At 38.2% G+C, this 16,200-nt stretch overlaps 1 long non-coding RNA gene across 1 annotated transcript; it reads right to left on the bottom strand.

Moving 5' to 3' along the window:
• Positions 1–275: 275 nt before the first annotated feature.
• Positions 276–4,076, bottom strand: LOC114635936. Its single transcript, XR_003713550.1, has 5 exons — positions 3,785–4,076; positions 2,479–2,643; positions 2,258–2,371; positions 1,285–1,388; positions 276–471 (listed from the first exon to the last, which is right to left on the bottom strand). It is a non-coding gene; the product is annotated as an uncharacterized LOC114635936 (long non-coding RNA).
• Between the last annotated feature and the right edge of the window lie 12,124 nt (positions 4,077–16,200).

The raw sequence follows: 16,200 nt of genomic DNA, 5'->3' as shown, positions 1-16,200 counted from the left end.
TAACACAGCCTCCAAAAAATACACTTTATAACTTCCTCTAGCATTAATGTTGTTTGTTGCTTACAAGGAAGGATATTCTTACTTCTTCCATTTTCTGTGGAGCTCAACCTAAGACAGCATTTCTCAGTGGGTCCCCCCTTCACATTATCAGGTCCCTATTTTGAGTACCACTTGTAGCTGCCCAATGGACATTGACGAACTGGGTTCACCTGATAGGGAGGCTGGAAATATAAAGGATGGAGGTGGCGGCAAGAAAAGAATGAAGTCAAGATAAGTCTTTGATGAAGGCACAAATTTAAAATTCAGCACTCTGTTTATATTGGGGAAGCCCACCAAACCCATTCTTTGTTTCAGCTGGATAATATTGTAAAGCAGGCTCAGCTGGCAATATATTCTTCTAGGTTCTTGTAGGAAGTTGCAAGTGTTCACAAAGCTGCTCACTTCACTCAGGTGTTAAGGTCCTGAAGGAAGCTGTAAATATAAACAAAGCAGATGACTTCACCTAGGTGTCAAGGTCTTGTGTGGCAAGCAAGGTCTATTCAGTCTGCTCAAGGCTGGGAAAGGCACACTGGCATCAAGGTTTATGGACCTCAATGTAACATATCTCAGAACACATCAAAACATGACCTCAGGCACCAGATTGACCATAAACTCCAGAATATAACCTGGTGGCCATAGGGCTCCTTGACTGTGGCACCATGAAAGGTTAGCTTGCTTTCTAGTGGAGCAATGGCTAGAGATGGCCAGAGACCCTGCAAGGGATGGCATACATTTCATCACACTTCTAGACTCCAGCCTCCTGACACAAGGCCAAAGACTTCCATTGATCCACGCCTTTCAGTCATGTAATACAATGTCCCTACAGCCTCTCCTAAAGAGAGGTTTATGTCACCTAGGACAGGTAGAGGGCATGAATACAGGCCTCAAGCCTTGAGAGACCTCCATATTAATGAAATACCTAAAGACAAGAGGGCATAGCCAATTAAGCATTCCTTCCCAGACACTCCTCCCTCCCTATTTAACTCAGGTCTGCCCTGAGGTGTGCATGGGGTTACAGCTAATCTACTTTCTGCCATGACAATAAACCTTTTAAAACATGGACTACCTCATGTCTTTGGGATGTCCCCCTCATTGGGGAACCATGGAGAAGGGCTTTTGACTACTGAGCTGCTGTTTAATCTCCCACCAGAAGACTTGTCTGTGTTGTCGCCACTGAGAAGGCCACCAACTCAAGCAAGCTAGCCCACCCAGCCAAGCAAGTCCTGGCAACCAAGAATCACCCACCTCACGGTGAGCCACCAGAGTTCTCCCTCTCACCGCTCTTGGCTGTGGGTTGGTCAAGCCTGTATGCCCTCAAGTCTCAGTTCTTCTGCCATTCTCAGCAGTGCCTAGGAGCCCAGAGACAGAGACAACAGGCCTCCTGGTCAGCTGCTTCAGCCCAGACACCTCCATTGAGGAGCTCTGCCCCTATGGACTTCAGGCTGAGATATTCCCGGGCAAAGCCCGGCTGCTTCTCAGCCCAGCACCAACCTGGCACTGCATAGAGGGTATTCAGTCAAATTCTTGTGCTTCTGTATCTCTGAGCCATGGCAGACATGTGGGAACCATAACTCAGCCAAACAGGACTTATGCCCATGCATGAGCTACAGCTCCGCACTTGATATTAATTCCTTCAGAAGCAACAATGACTATGTGTATCAACCTCGTTTTTGTTGGCAGTATGAATAATGGAAAGTAACATAATTTCTTAAGGCAATTTGGATTGTGTGATATTAGTATAGCTTCCAGTGACAGGAAGGAACACTGACAAGAAGGTTGCCTATGGCAGCTTGAATCTTGAGTTATACCATCATATATATTGTCAAGAATGTCAGTGACATCAGCATATACTGAGAGTGAAAGAGGTTATGGTCATAAATCTCTTCTTGAGTCATAGGATCGATCACTAACATAAATACCACTTTTGGTGGTAGTATACATGATGTTGTATACATCATTATACGTGATGTTGTCTATAGCAATGGATGTAAGCATGCATCAGGGATCTTGCCATAGTTTCTGTGGCAGGTGGAATAACAATAGCAATGAAGGACTTCATCTTATTGCTGGTGACAACAAATAGCACTGGCATAAACTTGCTTTCACTGGTAGGTGGAATGACTAATACAATCATCCTAGTCTTTTGTGGGACTAGAAATCATTAACATCATGCAGCCTGTGGCAGCATGGATTGGGAATATATCATAATGTTTCTTACCATGAAGTTATCATTGTCATCATAGTTTCACTGAAAAGTCAAAATTGGACAGAAACCTCTTCTCTAGTTGCAGGATGGATCCTCAACATCAAAATAGTTACAGTTGGCAGGTATCTGTAAGGTTAGATCATTTGTACCAGTAGCCATTATGGTGGCAGTTAGGATCTTATATAATGCATGGCCTACAGAGGGGCTACATTCATACATTGTGGACATCATACTTTCCTGTGCAGGTAGGACCTCTGTAGGTATAATGGTCACCATGATGGTTGCTGGTGGGCCCAAGGCAACAGTGATCTTGGATACACTATGGTGTTTACTTCCAGGATGTATCAGTGACACGGATGCAGTTTTAGAGGACAGGTCCATGGGCAAACTCTTCTTCTCTAATGGTAGGATGGAACACTGAAATCAAAAAGGGTACAGTAGGCAGCACATATTTCACATATTATGTGGTCTCCACAGAAAAATAGATCACTGACATCAATATAGATTCTATTGGCAGTTGGAATGAGTCAGATTAACATAGTCCCATGTATCACCAGTGATCACTGACACGATACCTGCTAGGGTCATCAAGGTAATTGAATATACAATGATGTCTGTTGCTAAAATGTATCAGTGACCTCATCATATCACAGAAAGGTTAACTAAACATAAACTTAGTTACCAGTATTGACTATGAGCTTCACACTTGACTCTGTTAGCCACAGAGTTCCTTGACACTAACAATCTCTTCAGAAGCAACAAAGGTTATATTTCAATATAGCTCTTGGTGCCATCACTTACGATGGACATCAATATAGGTTCTGGTGACAGTTTGAATTATAGATATTAGTGTGATACTCATTTGTAACAGAGATCATTGAAATTAAGTTTGCTGTGGCAGCATTGACAATAGGTCAATAGATACTCATTTCTAACACAGATCATTGAAATTAAGGTTGCTGTGGCAGCATTGTGGCAATACTGCAGTATCTGTTTTTAGGTTTATCATAGACATTCACAGTACAGCAGAGAATATTAACATAAACATCTCCATTGGCAGCAAGGCTCATTGACACTAATAGTTATTCTGGTTGCAGTAAGGATTGCGTACATAATACAGTTCGCCTCAGGGGATACGTGTATGTATAATGAACATCTCATAGACATTTGAACACACTTCTCATAAACAACAAGGTCTGATTGGGCAGCAGAATGAATATCTGATATCAGGATAGATTCCATTGGCAATTGGAGACTCTCATTTTTATGTTGCTCCAATAAGCATCAGGGATCACTGAAATCACAGCAGTTGAAGGCCTGAAGTACCATGGACATACAATGATGCCTTTTGGCATTATATATGTGATCTCTATAAGAAATATAAGATGTAACTCCACATGACTTGGATGACCAGTATGACTTAAAACTTCACCTTATGTTCTGCTGGCCCTGTGGCACATAGGATCTCAGACATTAATCTGACCTATTGTGTCAGCTCATGACACTCATCTCAACGTGGTCTCCATCATCAACACAAACCTTGGAATTCAGCAGGTTCTCAAGAAGTAACAGAGATCAGACAGCACCAGGGTCTCCATCAGCAATAGGAGCAATAGAGTCCATCATGATGGCTGGACACAGCATGCAGAACTGACATCAACATATTTTCAGGTTGCAGTTAGGATCACAGTTATCAACTCATCTCCAGCAGCAGCAAACAACACTTAGCACATTATGTACCTAGGCAGCAGTACTTACCATGTACTTCACAATATATTCTGTTGGTTGTTTCTCAAAGATATCATGCAGCTTTTCAATGACCACACAGACTATGATTGTCAACATGGTTACCAGTGACAGCATGGAACAGTAATGTCAATATATTTCCTTTGATAGTTAGGGTCATAGATTTCATAAATCTGGTCCAAAGTGGGAGTAGGGATAACTCATGATCTGTTTGTCTATGGCCAGGGATCTGTGGTTTAACATTGTGTCCATTGTCAGGAAGTACGAGGGACATCAAAATCCCTTCAGAGGGAAGGTATTACCACATAGAAAACACTGTTTTCTAGTTGCAGGATGTATCTTTACATTAAATTGCGTAAGAATGGTAAGATATTTCTTAGGTCTTTTACAGAAGCATAGGTAATAGTCATCAATAGTGAGTCCATTATCAGTTAATGAAAGCCATATTAATGTGGTCACAAGAGTGATCAGGGATCACTGACATATTGGCTCCTAGAGGACACAAATATCATAGACACATAGTGGTATCTGAGATATATATATATATATATATATATATATATATATATATATATATATATATATATATGTAGTCCCTAACATTACCTAAGACAGCGCTATAGACTGACCCTTTCATTGAAGATTCTGATGGTCTCAGAAATTCTTAACATTCACAATGTCTTCATGATCAAACTGACGATGAATTATAACATAGTTACTAGAGGTTACATGTAGGATTCACATCATCCATGTTTCTTTAGTCCCTTTGCATTAGTGACATTAACATGGTTAACAGTGGCAGATGGGATCACTGAAAATGATGTTGTCTTCAGAAAAAAAAAAAATGATCTTGGGCATTACCATGAGGTCTGTTGCCAGAGCAGGGTCCCAGGGTGTCAGATATCAGGGACCTCAGCATTGACTCAGAGAGTAGAAGAGATCATTGACATCACTAACTATTCTGATGGTAGTAAAAATATTGTACATTTTATGGATGACAGCAGGTCTTGCATCTATGCATCAGGGATATCAACAGAAGTTTTTGTGGCAGATAGGATCACAGACATTAATCTGATCCCTAGTGCCACATTAGAACACTTACCTCAATATGACCTCAAGTATCAGTATGGATGTTGGAATTCAGCATGATCTCTAGAAGCAGCATAGATCATTGACATCACCAGGGTCTCCATCAGCAATAGGAACAATAGACTCCATCATGATCCCTGATTACAGCACTGACCGCAACATACCTTCAGGCTTCTGGTATGATCACTGACACTGACATATCTTCAGTAGCAGCACAGAGCCCTTATTTCATTATGATCTTAGGCATCAATACTGACAGGGAACTTCACAACAGATATTTCTGGTTGAGTTATCACAGACATCATGACCTCTTCAAAGACACTGACTGTGAATCTCAACATAGTTACCAGAGACAGCATCGATGAGTGACATCATAATTGCCCTTGTCAATTCGGATCACTAATATCATCAATTTGTTCCAAAGTGGTAGTAGAGATCACTCACTGCCTGGTTGGCTATGGGAGTAGAAATCTGATCATGGTATCTGTTCCCAGGGATATGAAGAAAGTTTGAGAGGGCAGGTATGATCATGTAAAGAAATTTCACTAGTGACAGTTTCAATCATGATATAAAAATGATAAGGGCTACCAGGATACTTAACATAAGTTGGGTAGAAGCATGGATAACTGACATCAGCAATGATTCCATTGGCATTTGGAGACAGTGATATCAATATGTCCCAATGGTCAGCAAGGATCACTGCCATGGCTGCTGGAGGCCTGAAGTATATATGACAAACAATGGTGTCTGTTGCCTCACTATATATCAACATAATATACCTCAGAAAAGGTAGGTAAATATGACCTGAGGTAGAAGTATTAGTATAATACTTCACCTAAGAATTTGCTATCTTCTGAGATCCTTGACATTAACAATAACTCAAGAAGCATCATGAACTATAGCATTAGACATGGCTACTGGAGGCAGCATGGATCATTGACATCATCATATCTTATGCAGGCATTTGGTAATAATGACATTAACTTGGTAACCAGGGGCAGCCAGGATCACTGACAACCAGGTTGCCAATGGCTGCATGGAACTTGGGCAATACCATAGTGTGTGTTGCCAGTTAAATATTAGTGTCATCATTATCAATTCACAGGGAAGAATAAATTATGCTCATTAATTGTCTTCTCTATTGGAAGGATAGGTCACTGACATCACTGCCTCTTCAGGTGGATATATGGATCATGTACATTACATGATCAACATCAGGGACTGCTTTCTTGTATCAGTGGCATCAACAGAGTTTCAAGTGTCAGGATCTCAGACATCAATCTGATCTCCATTGGTAAGAACGTTTACCTCAATAGGATCTAATAGTTCATCATGAACCTTTAAATTCATTAGGTTTTCAAGAAACAACACAGATCATAGGCATCACCAGGGTCTTAGCAATAGAAAGAATGGACTCCATCCCATCATGATTGCTGGTTACAGCTTCAGCACTGACATCAAAATAGCTTAATGTTTCAAGCAGGATCACAGGCATCAATATATATTACATGTTCAATATTGGTGGCTAGATGCATGTGTGAGGACATCATTTGATTTTCTTGTTGCAGGTAGGTTTCCAAATATTATTATGATCTCCAGTACCAGCTAAGAATATTTACCTCAAAAGGGACTGGGACATCAGTGTGGATCTTGAGGTACATCATATTCTCAAGAAGCATCACAAATCATAGTCATCACCAGGGTTTCCATTAGTGATAGGAATAATGGATTCCATCATGATTGCTGGTCATTCATCAGTGGTATCAACATAGATTTTTTTACTACAGGTAGAACCATAAGCATCAAAATACAATGCAGGTTTCTCATTAGGAGCTACATCTATACATCAGGGACATAACCATAACTCCCTATGGGAGGTAGGATCTCAGAAATCGTTTTTATCTCCAGTACTATGTAAGATTACTTACCTCAATATTACCTTGAGTATCAGCATGTACCTTGACATTTATCAGTTTCTCCAGAAGCAACATAGTTCATATCCATCACAAGGATCTCCATCAGTAATAGGAACAGTGGATTGAATCATGCTTGCTGATCATACCATCCAGCAATGATATCAGCATGACTTGAGCATAGAGATGTGATCATTGAAATCAAAGATGACTCCATTAACAATACACAGCTCTTTAATCATTATAAACCTAGACAGAAGTACTGTCAATGATATTCACATTACACTCTTCTGGCTGGGGGATCTCAGGTGCTATGGAGTTCTTCAAATGTGACATATGCTGCTATCCATTGTTCCTACAAACATTGTCAGTAGATCTCAACATACCTACTAGTGACACCAGAGATGAGGGTCATCAATATATTTCCTTGGTAGTTCGGATCACTGATGTTATTAATTGGTCAAAAGTGGGAGAAAGATTCAAACACAAACTGCTTACCAATGCAATAGGAATCTGGGATATAAAATGGAGTCTGTTACCAGGAAGAATCAGGTACATCAAAGTAATTTCAGAGGACAAGTATGGCCATGAACAGAAACCTCTTCTCTAGTGACAGGATGCATTGTGAAATCAAAATTTTTATCGATGGCAAGAATCTTCCCATAAATTGAGCAGAAGCACGGTTAAAAGATGTTGGTAATAATTCCAGTGTCAGTAGGAATAACTCTTATCAATGCTCTCACAAATTGCATCAGGTATGACTGGCATGGCTGATAGAGGCCTGAAGTATCACGGATTGGTGTCTTCTGCCACAAGTTATGTTCTCTCAACATAACATATGTCAGAAAATGTAATTTCAACATGAGCAGAGGCAGTGCTATTACCTTCCACTTTTTCTTAGACTCTCATGGTCTGAGGCCCTCTAAACACTAACAATATCTTCAGAAGCAACATACACTATGGGTTTTAACAAAGTTACTGGTGCATGATGGTGATTCACATCATCGATATTTTGCAAGAACTTTGGCCTAGTGCTATTAACACGATTGCCACTGGCATCAGGGATGACTGACAACAGTGTTGTCAAAGGCTGTATGAATGATGGGCTATACCATGGTGTCAGTTGCCAGGTAGATATCAGTGACATCTGTGCATCAATTCAGAGAACAGAAAAAATTCTGGTCTTCAACCCCTTCACCAGTCTCAAGATTAATAGAAGAAATCACTATCACTTCTGGGGCCAGTGGTAATTTTATATACTACATGGCCAACAGCAGGGTATACATATATGTATCAGAAACTTCAGCTGAATTTTATTTGACAGATATTATCTCAAAAGAAATCTGATCTCCAGTGCCTGCTAAGAACACTTACTTCATTATGCCTCCAGCATTTGTAAGGATCTTGGAATTTTTCAGATTCTCAAGCAGCAACACATACCATAGGCATCTCCAGGATCTCCACCATCAGTAGGAATTATGAATTTCTGCACTGTTGTTGGTCACAGAATGCACCACTGATATCAACATAGCTTCCTGTTACAAGTAGGATCATAGGCATCAAAATACGTTGCATGTTCAACATCAGGGCTACCTGCATGTATCAGGTATATCAGCAGAATACCCTCTGACATGTTGGATCTTAGCCATCAATCTGATCTCCAGTGCTAGCTCAGAATACTTACCCCTATATGACCTTGGTTGTCAGTAATAACCTTAGAATTCAGGTGGTTCTTCAAAAGCAAAACTGATCATAGTCATCAGTTTGTCATTAGGGATAACGGAATCCATCACAATTGCTGGTCACAGCTGCAGCACTGACTTCAGGATAGCTTCATGTTTCAGGTAGGGTCACAGGCATATACTGCACCTTCAGTAGCAGCCCACAGCACTTACATCATTATAGCCTTAGGCGTCACTCCTGATCATGAACTTCACAAAAGACTCTTCCAGCTCAGGGATTTCACATATCAGGAAACTCTTCCAGGACAACACTGACTTTGGTTCTCAACATGGTCACTAGTATTCTTAAAGATGAATAGCATCAATATATATCCCTTGGCATTTGGGATCACATATATCATCATTCAGTCGTAAAAGTGACACTAAGTAATTACTCGTGACCTTGCTGCTATGGCAGCATTGATCTGGAGTACACCATCTTGTAGTTTGCCAGGAAATATCATGCACATCCACACATTTTCAGATGTCAAGTTTGACCTTGTACAGAAACCTCTAGTGGTAGCATGCATCATGACATCAAAGTGGTTAGGCTAGAGAACACATCTCGTTAATTGGGTTAATTGGACTGGTGCATGAAAAATAGACATAAGTAAATTTCCATTGGTATTTGGAGACACTCATATTATTGTGGCCCCACATGGCAGCAGGAATAAGTGACATCATACCTTCTGGAAGCCTGGAGTAATGGACATACAATGGTGTCTCTTTCAACTCTATATTCATCTACATAGATTCAGGTTTCAGGTAGTATCATAGACACAACATAAATTCCATATCCCACATCCAGGGATATATGCTGTCATCAGAAAACATCAATAGACTATCCTGTGAGAGGTAGAATCTCAGACATCAATCTGATCTCCCATGCCAGCTCTGAATACTTACTTCAATATGAATTCAGGCATCAGTTAATGGCCTTAGAATTTATCAGATTCTCAAGCAGCAATACAGATCATAGTCATCACCTAGGTATCCATCACCAATACAAATAATGGATTGCTTCATGATTGTTGACCACAGAATGCCTCACTGACATCAGCATAGCTTCTTGTTACAGGTAAGACCACAGGCATCAAATTACATTGTATGATTGACACCAGGGGCTACATGTATGCATCAGGAACATCAACTGAATTTCCTGTCATGAGTAAGATCTCAACCATCAATCTGCTCTCCAGTGCCAGCTCAGAATACTTACCTCAAAATGTCCCTGAGTATCAGGATGGACCTTGGAATTCGGCAGGTTCACCAGAAGCAGTACAGATTATAGGCATCAACAGAATATCCATCAGCAATATTAACAATGGATTCATCTTATTGTTGGTCATTGCATGCAGCAATAACCTCAACATAGATTCAGCTTGCAGGTGGTACAACTGGCATCAATGCTCTATTCAGTAGTACTGCATAGTACTTACATATTTATGACTTTAGTGGCAGTACTGATAATGATTTTCATCATATACTCTTCTGGCCTTGAGATCTCAGAGATCGGAGAGATCTTGTAAGACAAAACTGACTATGGATTTCATTATGTATATCGATAGCATCACTTATACATAATTTCAATATCTTTTCCTTGGCTCTTGGTATTTATGATGTTATCAACTGAACTAAAGTGGCAGTAGGGTTCACTCATAGCCTGGTTGCCTGTGGCAGTAGGGGTCATGGATATACCATTCTGTTGCAAGGAATGTCAGGGACATCAAGATTGTTTAAAATAGCAGATATGAATATAGACAGAAATTCCTTGTATAATGACTGTATCCAACATGACATAAACATAAACATGGTTACATATGACAGTACACTTCTCCTGAATTGTGCAGAATCATTGTTAAATGACACCAGTAATGATTCTACTGGCAGTTGGAGATATTCATATTAATGTGGTCCTATCAGGCAGCAGAGTTATGAGTATTATGGACATTTACTGTTGTCTGTTGCCAGTATGTATGTTACCCTAAAAAATCATATCTCAGAATGTCTAACTCAACATGACCTGAGGTAGTAGTATTGACTGTGAACTCCACTGTAGATTCTGCTGGCATTAGTGATCCTTGATATAAACAATATTTTCAGAAGCAACAAGGACTGTGGGTTTCAATATGACCAATGATGGCAGCATAGGTGATTGTCTTCATCAAATTTTCTCTAGACACTTTGGAGAGTCAGGTCCTAATTAGGGAAAGAAATGAGTATAGAAGAAGGAGGGAAGATGGTAAGGTAAACTAAAGATATTTACAAAAATCATATGAAATCACAGTGCTAAGTAGATACATAAATGCCTATTCTCCGTATAATTTGTAAGTAAATGAACATGCACAGTTTTATTAAAATTTACACTTTCAATTTAGATATTAAAGCCAATGTATGCACTTACTTGTGTCATGGAGACAAAAAAGTCAACTCATATTCATCAATGAAAGATTAACCAAGGCGATCTTTTGATTCTTACTATCTATGTCCCAAATGCAGGGGTACTGACATTTGTAAACAAAATGATTAGTACTAATGCTTAAATTACATAGCTTTTTACCAGACTGTTAAAGAAGGGATAATGCCAATGATACTCAAAGAAATTCACAAAACATAAACAGATAGAATATTTCCAAATTCATTTCATGAGGTTACAGTTACCTTGACACCTAAACCACAAAATGATTTAACAAAGAAAGAGTATTACAGACCAATTTCTCTCCTGAACATAAATGCAAAAATAATCATAGTAAAATACTCCCAAACCAAAACATAGCAACATCATGCATCATGATCGAATATGTCTCCTCCCAAAGATGCAGACATGGTTCAACATACAAAAATCAGAAATGTACTTCATCATATAAACAAACTGAAAGAAAAAAAAAAAACAAGATGACCTCATTGGATTCTAAAAAAGGCTTTCAAAACTATCCAGAACTCTTTATATAAAAGTCTGGAAAACATTAGGGATACAGGGCCTTACCTAAACATAATAAAATCAATTTACAGAAAGCCAATAGACAAAATCAAATTAGATGGAAAGAATTTCAAAGAAATTTCATGTAAATAAGGAACAAGAAAAGGCTGTTACATTTCTCATACTCATTCAATATATTAATTCAATATTTAGGAGGATCAAAAAGAAATCCGAAAGGGATCAAAGGGATATAAAATGTGAAATCAAGCTGAGAAAAAAATCAGGGAAAGAATACCTCACAAAATAGGCACAGAAAATACATAAAATTATTGTAAAATTGTAAGCAAACAAATGATATTCTTGTGTGACAAACCTTCAAGTCTTCGAAGAAAGAAATTGAAGACAATATCACAAGTTAGCTCTCTTATGTGCATGGATTGGTCAGAATAACATAGCAAAAAATTGACAAACAAGCAAATGCAATCTACAAATTCAAAACAATTTCTATAAAAATTCCAAGTCATATCTTTCAGATCTTAAAAGGGCACTATACAGATTTATATAAAAAGAAAAAACAAATCTAAAGAATACAACAAAAGTCAAAGCAAACAACACAGGATAGCTAAAACAATCCTATACAATGAAAGAACAAATCGAATATGTTGTTCTGATTTCAAGCTATACAAAAGAGCTATAGGAACAAAAATGGCATGGTATTGGCATAAAAACAGATCAGTTGATCAATGAAATTGAATTGATGTCTAGACATAAATCCATACACATTTGGAAACTAATGTGTAACACAGAAGCTTGAAATACACAATAGAAAACAGAAAGCATCGTTAACAAGTGGTGCTAGTCTAACTGGATGCCAGCATATAGAAGAATGCCAATTAAGCCATACCTCTCAAATTCAACAAAACTCAAGTCCAAGTAGATTAACTATATCAACATAAACAAATACACTAAACCTAATCAAAAAGAAGGTCAGGATTAATCTTGGATTTACTGGTACAGAAGACAACTTCCTGTCAGACCACTGAGAGCAGAGGCATTATTAAGAACAACATTAAATATATGGGAGCTTGTGAAACAGAGAAGATTCGGTAAGGCAGAGAACAACACCAAAATGACAAAAACAGTACCCCACAGAATGGGAAAAGATTTTCATCAGCTCCATATCTGACTGAATGCTAATTTCCAATGTATATAAAGGACTCAAGAAACCAGACATCAACAAATCCAATGATACCATTGAAAATGGGATACATTATCTCAATAGAGAATTCTCTAGATGATTTAAATTGCCTAGAAATGCTTTAAAAGTGCTCAACATCTCTAGCCATCAGGAGAATGCAATTTAGAACTATTTGCTGATTCCATCTAACACCTATCAGAATGCCTAAGTTTAAGCCCCAAGGGACAGCACAAGGTGGTAATGATTTGAAACAAGAGGAGCACTTCTCAATTGCTAGTGGAAGAGCAAACTAGTACAGCCACTATGAAAATCAACATGATTGTTCCTCAGATTATTGGAAATTGTTCTGCTTGAAAGCAGAGCTATATCACTCTTGAGCGTATACCCAGAAAACTCTCCATATTACCACAAGGACACTTGTTTAACCATCTTCATTATAGTTTTATTCATAATGACGAAAAACTGTAAACAACCTAGATATTTCTCAACTATGAATAAATAAATGTATAAAGAATAAGCGGCACACTTACACGATGAAATACTACTCAGTGGTTAGAAATAATGACATCTTTAAATTTGCAGAAAAATGGATGGAACTAAGTGAGACAGAAATAAAGACAGACAGGTAACCAGAAAGACAAACATTATAAGTACTAACTTATATTTGTACATTAGCTATAAAATAAGGAAAATCATGCTATAATCCTCAGATCCAGACAGCCTAGGCAAAATAAGGAGGGATAAAGACAGGTGGGGGAGACTTATGGGTCTCCATGGCAATAGGAAATAGATTAAATTTTATTGAAGGATTTGAGTCAAGTGTTGATGAAAACTGGAGGAATATATCAGTGGGTGGTAAAGATGGAGGCACAGAGTACAGGAAGAGGTATCTTTCAAAAATACAAGATAAATAAATTCATTTGAAATCATTTGACTGTAATGGAGATTGGAATGTCAAAAGCTATTAGGAAAAACAAAGAACACTAAATAGTACTTACATTAATAAGCACTGTGAAGAAAACAATTGAAAAATCATTTATCTAAATTTAATTTTCAACAAAGACATGTATCATATAGTACGAAATTCCAGAAAAAATGATAAAAGTTTAGCTTAAAAAAACAAGCAAATGTAACGTATATTATTATTATTATCAAGAAATACGTTAACATAATGAAAAATCTTCACTGGGAAATGAATTATATTTCTCAATTTCTAGAAAAAGTCTGGGAGAATACTTTAGTTTTCAGTGAGAAGACATCAAAATGCTTCTAATTTTTATTAAATAAAAGAGGAAATTAAGAATACTACAGCCAGTATTCTCAAGATCTCTAACCAAAGCTTGTGTATCCCATGTCATGTTTCAGATCAAAAAACCTCTGTTTTCTAGCCTCAAGATATAGATCTCTTATTTATCTTCCATTTAAGGATTTTGGTTCACTAAATTTGTAGTCATCATGACAACAGACAGCAGCCATCCCATCCATGCCTTGGCCATTTGAACCAGAATTATATCACCTTCTGTAAAAATGAAAAAAAGGAACCTCAGCATTAAAATATCTACAAAATATAAACCAGCCCTTAGTCAACTGAAGATCCACAAACAGAATGCCAAGTTGGGGTGGATATTGCCCTCAGGTCATATCTCAGCTACTTCGATTTAATATCCGTGGACACTTGATTTAGATCCATTCAGCTTCCTGATATATATATGTGAACCCTAAATATGACCTCGTACATTTTGAGGTTTCCATTCTCAGTTTACCCTATTTCTTCAAAATGTTCCCCATGAGAGTGAATCACAAAAAAATGTCTAATCTAGGTCTCTTTGAGGCTCTCTTTAATAATGCTATTAATCAGTATCACTTTAAGTTACAAACCAGAAAAATCTTAAGACAAGGGAATAAGGGAGTCCTATTTCTCACAAAAATGAAAAAAGAATTTTTTTCTAAGACTCATAATAATATTCCTATCCTCTGAAATCTACTGAGCCAAGCTCCCTTAGTTAAAAAAATCTTAGAACAAAAGGAAGCCCTATTCTTCACCAAAATACAAAAAGATATTTTCTAAGCCTCATATTAATAATACTCTTGTCTGAAATCTACTGTGACAAGCCCCATCATTTAAAATCAGTCTTAGCACGACTCTCTGCCCTGCTGCAAATACTTCAGCATATTAAGCTCCATTTAAAGCATCCAAACTGCCAGAACCGAATTTCTTACAAACAAAAACATGGATAGACCTATCACAATGATACCCCAGTCTCTGGTACCCCTTTCTATGTTACTTAAGGATTCAAGACACTGAAGAGACCACATGAGCAAGACAACTCTTATTGAGGATGACAGTCAATTAGGGCTGACTTACAAATTAAAGATTCCTTCTATTAACAAGATGGCAGAAATTCCGACACCATTCAAAATGACATAGGGCTAAAGTTGCCAAGGAAGGCAGGTTATTCTCTTCCACAGGCTGCCAGGAAGATGGTTTTAACCAAGCTGGCCTGACCTGAGATTATCATGAATCCTCCATTGTGACACACTTCCTATGACAAAGTGACCCCATCCTCAGTAAGGCCGCATATATGATTAGTGCTAAATTCATGTAGGCTAAGCATAGTGAAACAATCAAAACCATTCCCTAGCAGTAATATGTATCTGCAAAAAAAAATGAGATGAAGGGGGCTATACCAAGCCAAAGGATCTTAGAAACTATCCAATGCCAAAATACCATAGTCTAGACCATACTCAACAAAGCTCAGAATCTTAAATGTCCTTTTCTCTTCCTGAACTCTCTAAAATTCTTAATTCATTCCAGCATCAAGTAAAAGGTTAACATCAGATCACATATGTACAACATCATAGGGTGTATACAAACATTTCAAAACTTCACAGTGATGATACTCCTTCAAATGAAGCCAAAAATACAACTGCAAAAATTTCAATTCCTGTATTGACTTTATTGATGTCCAACTCTTTTCAGGTTTGCAAACTATAATCCACTTGTGCTGTATAAAGGAAACTGTCACCTTTGTCTTTTGCTGGTTCCAATCCCTTATAGCTGATTTCCTAAACAGGCATCCCACAGGGTTCACTGAGGATCATCTGGGCTCTTACAAAAAGAACTTGGGTTTCACCTTTCCGTTCTAGTTTCAGTGTGAACATAAACTCCTGCCAATAGTACTCAACTGATGCTGCTCTTACTTGTGGTCACCCATTTTACTGGACTCTCAAATACACCCAGTTCTTCAGCTTCCACCAGGAAGCACTTTCACCATGAGCCTCTCCTAGGCAGTCTTCAAGGTACCAATCCTCAGCTTCATGGTATAACCCCTTTCAGTCCTTGGACTTCAACAGACACTGAAGCAGCA

The sequence above is a fragment of the Grammomys surdaster genome, unplaced genomic scaffold (assembly GCF_004785775.1).
Source record: "Grammomys surdaster isolate TR1022 unplaced genomic scaffold, NIH_TR_1.0 120049, whole genome shotgun sequence".
Taxonomy (NCBI): domain Eukaryota; kingdom Metazoa; phylum Chordata; class Mammalia; order Rodentia; family Muridae; genus Grammomys; species Grammomys surdaster.
This window is presented reverse-complemented; position numbering and strand designations above follow the sequence as displayed.